This window comes from Haliotis cracherodii, unplaced genomic scaffold, assembly GCF_022045235.1.
Source record: "Haliotis cracherodii isolate W230 unplaced genomic scaffold, xgHalCrac1.p SCAF_5, whole genome shotgun sequence".
In the NCBI taxonomy this organism is placed as follows: Eukaryota; Metazoa; Mollusca; class Gastropoda; order Lepetellida; family Haliotidae; genus Haliotis; species Haliotis cracherodii.
Window position 1 is genome coordinate 26,291,236 of NW_027266308.1, and position 7,147 is coordinate 26,298,382.

At 40.7% G+C, this 7,147-nt stretch overlaps 1 pseudogene; it reads right to left on the minus strand.

Annotated features, from left to right (window-relative positions):
• Nucleotides 1–644: 644 nt before the first annotated feature.
• Nucleotides 645–4,485, minus strand: LOC139443631 (uncharacterized; annotated as a pseudogene).
• Between the last annotated feature and the right edge of the window lie 2,662 nt (nucleotides 4,486–7,147).

Genomic DNA, 7,147 nt, shown 5'->3' on the forward strand with positions numbered 1-7,147 from the left:
TTTGGAACAGAGTTAGCTTTTACTTTTTCACATTTAACTGACAGATACAAACAACTTTATGCCAAATATAATATTAGAACATATTGAACTATTGAATGCACCACTGTGGCTAAGTGCGGCGTTAAACATCAAACAAACAATGCAACACTGTGGCTAAGTGCAGCGTTAAACATCAAACAAACAATGCAACACTGTGGCTAAGTGCAGCGTTAAACATCAAACAAACAATGCAACACTGTGGTTCCTGACCACTACAGCAACTGATGTAAATGCAGAGATATGCATGTGTAAAACATGGACAACACACATGCTATAGACCATCCAAGTATTTTTCACAGATCTCGTGCAGATCTCGAGCCGTTGTGCACAATCTGTGCATTTTTCAGACACTTCACAACCTATTGTATTTAACATCGTGGCAGCCTGGCTCTCATATGAGGACTCAAAGCTTCAGGCTACTGCTATAGCTTACGTATTCATATTTTTTCTACATATAAAGCCTTGTCAATCCTTGTGAGAAATTCAACACCGACAATTGTTGTGCCATAGTAAACCCACAACATTTGGAGTATACAGTACTTATTCATTTATACATTTGGATCACAGCGCAGGTGCCATCATCACTTCTGTGTGTACTCGGTGAATCAGGCTATCTTGAACTGGAGCAGGAGGAAGAAATAGGTCATGAACAGTCCAGCCAGCTGAAACAGGAGGCAGTTAGAAGGACCAAGAACTTCTCTGAACAGAATACTGATTGTAAATGTGCTTATTGAAAATGTTATTTGCCCATTACTTTGTCAAATTTGTTGATAAAGGAGTAGATGTTGATTGTGACGCTGAAAGATGTATATATGATCTATAAAAAGGTTTCCTCAAGCTCTTGCAGCCATAGAGCTATATTTCTGATGTTATCTGGACCCACCACTCAGCTAATTGTCGTGAAGCTGTCAAACTGAGTTCAAGGTTTAAAATAATCAAAATACATCACTGATTAAGAAAAAAATGATGTTGCCATTTTTTCCACAAACCTTTGCGAAGGCCATCTTGGATTTCAAAATGGCCACCATTTATCATCCTGCTACATCCATGTCAAACTTGTTTATTCAAAATCACAAGATTATAATTGAATCATTTTGGGGGACACCGTAGAGGTGAAAGGAACCAAAGTATACAAAGTTCAAGATATATAAAACTGGCAACAAAGACAAAAGCAACGTAGAGATATCGTCCAACAGCACAAATATAACTGACTTTCTCAAATACTTCTAAATAATGCATGCAGACACTTGGATCATTGACATTATCTGTGTCTTGCGGTACTTAAAATGAACGCTAATCTTCTGAGTCAAACTCACATATTCAATAAACAGAAAATGTAATGATTATTAGTTTGTCACAAGAATTAAACTTTCAAGATCTAATGTAATTTGCATGATATGTATGATACAGTATTAACATTATGTACAGTTGAGTACAATCATGTTTAAGAGACGGTTTTTGACTGATACTTTTCTTTTTGATTCAAATATATAAGTTGAAGTGAACATGAGGTCATTTTGAAATCTAAGATGGCCGCCACAAAAGTTCGTGGAGAAACAGGCAACATATTATTTTCATAATCAGTGATGCATTCTGATTTTTAAACCTTGTTGGTAAGATTCAACAAAAAATATCAATTCCTCAATACCTCACAAAAGACGATGTACTATGGTATAAAACATTTTACATTTTTTGTTTCATTTTCTACAGCTTTATGACTGTTAAGATTAAGATTTAAGAAGGATATAACTGTCTGTGACATTAAAACAACATTCATTGTGGCATTAGTCATACTTACAGTCAATATGAACTCTTTTTTGATGACAAAGAAGTCAATAGCTGTAAACCCAACTGATGTGCCTGTTAGCTTTGACAGAAACAGATTAAGCTGCAAGGAGAGTGACTTCAAATAGATATAGTTGTTCCAGGTGTATAATTTCAGCTATGAATAATTAATGAAGTTTTCAAATTGAAAATGTTTTTTTCATTGAAAGCATTCAGGAGGTCCAAAGGTCGTTTGGCTAATCTGGACATTTCATCAGTCTAATATAAATAAAAGCGACAAAACCCTTTCCATATTCATAAGAAATCTCTTCCAAAAGCAGAGTCGATTGTATAATTCCGATTATATCACGAGCATGGGCTTAGGAGTCACAGGGGCATAGTGATGACACCATGTGTTCGCGAAAAGTACTTAGATCGTGACGCACTATTTTGAGAGAGTTTTTATGCCGTTTTAAGTAATATTCCAGCAATTTTACAGCGAAGGGCACCAAAAGATGTTTTTTTCACATTGTACATATATATTCGGACTCGAACCCTTGCCTTGGCTTGAGGAGCGAGCGCTTTAACCACTAGCCTACCCTACCGCCCCACACTGTTTTGAATGGTGTCATGTTATCAGGGAATAATACAACATATGAATACAAAGCATACCTGCGCATGCTGCTCCACAGTAGCATCCTGTGTTCCGACACTGAATATGTCATCCAGAAGTGAATGAGCCTGAAAATATAACTTTCACTTGAACAACAACATGATACTTCAAAGAATAACAAGACACAAATTTGTTCTTTACAACCTACACATTTTTGTAAAGAACGTTTATCACATCCATTGAACGATTTAAGAAAATATATAATGCAAATGATTTTATTCAAGGATTTTCGAGAAAAACTTACAGCATTGTGAACATGGGAACTGCTTATTGCTAACACAGAGATGGAAATGGCACAACCTCCAAGCCAGAATACATAAACTCCGATGACAAAAATGTTCAGTGGCCCGTTGATAATCTGATAGGACACAAAACAAGCCACCAAAATATGTAGAATAAAACACGCTCCAAGGAGCCATTTGAAGCATCTATTGATGATATCCACAGCCTGGCACAGTTGTGTGTAGCGAAACCTCAGTTCTGGCAGTTGATGAGGGATGTGTCCGTCTGCTTCCTCGATCTGTTTTACAAGGACCTTTCCCAGCTGTAAGAACTGTGCTCGTATGACTCGAGAAATTATGCTCATAAAAATAATCGGGAAAATCCAGGCCCCCGTTTCAAATACGTGCAGGACAACGCTGAAGAAGATCACCCACTTGGACTCTGGGAATGGCCTGGCATACGTTTTAATGTAAACATCCGAGATGGGTAAATCGCCAAACATTAAGACACAGAGAGAAGCTATGTTAACAAGACTAAAAAACCAGCCAGCTGCTGTACCTAGTCTCAAATATTTTAGTGGAAATTTAAAGCCACAGCCTATGTTATTTGTAACAGGGCACTGCAACAGGGAATCCCAGTGCTTGTAGAAACATCGAAGGTGTGTTGGTTTCTGGCATGCAGCGACTATGATAGTAGCGTTTAGTGCGCAAAGCAACATCCATGTCGTTGTAATCATCCTTGAGAGCAAACCCTCGTCAAATGGGAACACCCCAACTGCACATCGGCCAACGTTGAACCACTGTAAGAGGAGAACCGTATAACAGTATAGACGGTTGATGGAGCGCCACAGTCTTGGTGGCTTTTCCTGGGACGTATATCTTTCTGATAGTTCCACATTGTTTTTCGCGTGTGTTGGATCAAAGTAAATCCCAAATATTTTCATAGACATTAAAAATGGTTTCAGTTTGTCCTCAATGGATGTGAAAGGGTCCTTTTCCAGTGGTTGATTATCGCTGATGTGAACACCAGGTTGTGTGATGGCTTCCACATTCATGTTTGGCGTCTGTACAGAGAAAACAAACCAGCTATGTTCAGATCAAAGGCAGATGTGCGACACTACCCTTCAATCCCTGTCCATTTCATTAATGACACTCAGCCTCACCAACCAGCAAGCGTCATTACCATCGGCAGAACACCACACCGCAATATAGCTGAGTACAGGTTAATGTTAATCATGTTAAAAGCCTCGCCAGTCACAGCACTCGTTCTATTACGGCCAAGTGCAGAGCAAATAAAGGCGTTTGGAGTTTGATAATACAATCGACATACTGTATCTATCTCCATGGAATCAACCTGGAGTCCATCTTCCTTCATAAGTAGACCGGTATATTGATTCCTTTGAAAGTTGATAAAGAAAAAATCAAATGTGTGCGCAATGAAGGTGTTTAAGGTTCCAGAATGTCTGCTGTTCGATCCCCGTCACGTCATACAAGAAGACTTTTAAAAATGTTCTTACCTTCTGTGCCCTCTGAGGAGTGAGAGCGGCCCTCTCGACGGTGTCGGACTGGGGAGCGACTGCGAGAACGACGCCTATCGGGAGGATCTACTTCCACTACGCATCGAGGTAGATGTCGAACCGAGGGAAGACAAAGGGCGTCACCAAGCTCCGCTGCAGGAGCCCTGACTGGAGGCGCCGAGAGGACCAGAGGCGCTTGAAGAGCCGAGAGCGTAGCAGACGCCAGAAGCGCCGGAGGAGCCGTGTATGAAGACGCAGGTTGCTGAAACATGGATTACATGGAGCTTTGGAACCAAGTCGTGTCCATGGAAGGCGTCGGCTGTAGAGGCGCCGAGTATTGTCCGAATCCCGGTGGCGCATGAAGCGTCGACGCCAAGGGCGCCGTTGAGAACTGTTACGACGCTGGTAGAGAGGAGCTCAGGTTAGTGAGTTTCAATCCCATTCTGCCTACATCCCAATTTACCAACAGAAAATAAAGTAAGCAAATTGGTAACTAAGTTTCATCCCTATTTATGTTAATGGACTGAACCACTATTGTTTGACTTATTGTTTTTAATATCTGTTGCCCAGTCAGGTCAGGTTTGTACTGTTGCAGATTCCTATATAAAATGTTAGTAACTGAAAAAAGCTGAACTGTATTTTAGAGATCAGTTTCTTTTAGAGATCAATGCAATTAACATTAGTCTGAGTGTATACTTATTACTGTATAAACAACAAGAATCACATCAATAAACTATTTTTAAGATCAATGCAATTTAAGTTCTAATGCATTGTTAAGCTTTGAAAGGCATTTAGAAGTGATACACATGAGGAAGAGAATATATGGATGTCAACTTTTTTATTATGAGGAACACAACTTGTCGGGGTATATACGTAATTAATGAATGATGACGGAGTAAGCATATACCCCGACACATTGTGTTCCTTATAATAAAGAGGTTGACATCCAAAAATTCTCTGCCTTAATCTATTGTTGTTCAAACTATTCAGTTCAAAAGCTGAGCAGAGATGTTAATACATATGACTGTATAAACTAGAGATCAATGCAATTAACATTAGACTGATTAAATTGTGTCAATGTATATCACTTCCTTTATTTTTATCCCATCACATTGAAAAGTATAAAACCAGATGTCGGCAAGTCACTGTATCACATCATGGCAAATATTCAGGGTGCAGAGTATCTTAAATCCAAGACAGGCGGCCAGCAGGTGTTCCATGGAGGTTGTCGTTACCGGCTGAACGTGCGACGTCAGGACGCAACACACTGGAAGTGTGTGCTTTCACGGTGGAAAAGTCAGTGCATCGCTGTTGGCGATTTCATCAGATCGGCATTAGAACACAACCATCCACCACAGTGCGACGCTTCCATATAGTCCCTGTCTATTTCATCAATGCCACTCAGCTTCACCAACCAGCAAGCGTCATTACCATCGGCAGAACACCGCACCGCAATATAGCTGAGTACAGGTTAATGTCAAAAATGCTAAAAAGTCTGGCCAGTCGCAGCACTCGTTCTTCTATTACGGCCAAGTGCAGATCAGATAAACTGTGGTAGGTAGTGAGTGTCTCCTCACACTGACCGAACCAGACGAGCAGTATTAGTCTTAAGAGCTCCAATGATGAATCAATAGTACTATATTCATGTTAGTCGTTGCTGGGTTGTGAACACTATCTATTTCTAATGAGAACAAATACTGTAGTACCTTCTTACATATGACACATTAGCAGGGTACAAGTTAACACACGGCTCTCATAAATTGTTTGTTCAAGCACGATCAAGTTGAATAATTGGATTGCACGATACCTGAACCAACTGGTCATTTGACATTCATTTCATAGATAAAGTTGTTTTTTTTAGCCCTGGAAGGACCCGCTGGTCATCGGTTTGAATCCCAGGATCGTCCTGAATATCCTTGGTCTGTCTGTACCTATGCTCAAGGGTTGCAACAAAGTCTTTTGCAGTTATAACTGTAAGTGACTCCCCACCACACATTTGTTATATCTGTATGCAGTGGTGAGTGAGTTGGGTTTAACGCCGCTTTTAACATAGTTCCAGTTATATCGCGGCGTGTCAGCTTAATGTGGAAGGAAAGCCCGAAGTGATGCAGGTCTCAGACGTTTACCACTTCGGTGAAACCCACGAGCATGGGTATGGTGCTGACAAACCTAGAAACATAATCGGGGTGAACCGGGATTCGAACCCACAATCATAGGTTTCTGGCGTGTCCAGGGGACGCAACTCTGTACAGGGAATCGCGGCGCCTTAGACGACTGGGCCACCCGTTCCCCCGTTGTATGAAGTGGAACCAGTTGAGCATGAATCATAAAGCCACACATGTCTGTCATAACATCCGTACAAACTATTGATTATGGTGTCTTTGGTTTCCCGGGATCGGGTGGTCAGGGTCCCTGACTTGGTTGATGCATGTCATCGTATCTCAATTGCGTGGATCGATGCTCATGATGTCAATCACTGGATTTGCTGGTCCAGTCTCGATTATTTACAGACCGCAGTCATATAGCTGGAATATTGCTGAGTACGGCGTTAAACAACAAACAAACAAAACTTTGGTTTCCGTATACAGTGTCATATTAATGTGACACCATTTGTGGCAACTAACGACACAATAACGAATGTACTTTGTCACTTACTTCCAGTATGAATGACAGGACCAGTACATATGTTTCCGAAATGCTAAAATTGCAACCCATGGAGCGGAACTTCTCAGCATTTCGTAGATGTGAATCACGTGGATAAAGATGACCACGTTGAAGTAATTCACAGTTAGTGCAGACGTTTACACTTTGGTGAAACACACCAACACGGTTATGGTGCTGACAAATCAAGAAACATAATTAGGGCGAATTTTAAACTCGGACCCATGCCTAAAGGTTTCTGGGACCACTAAGGGACGCAACTCTGCACATAG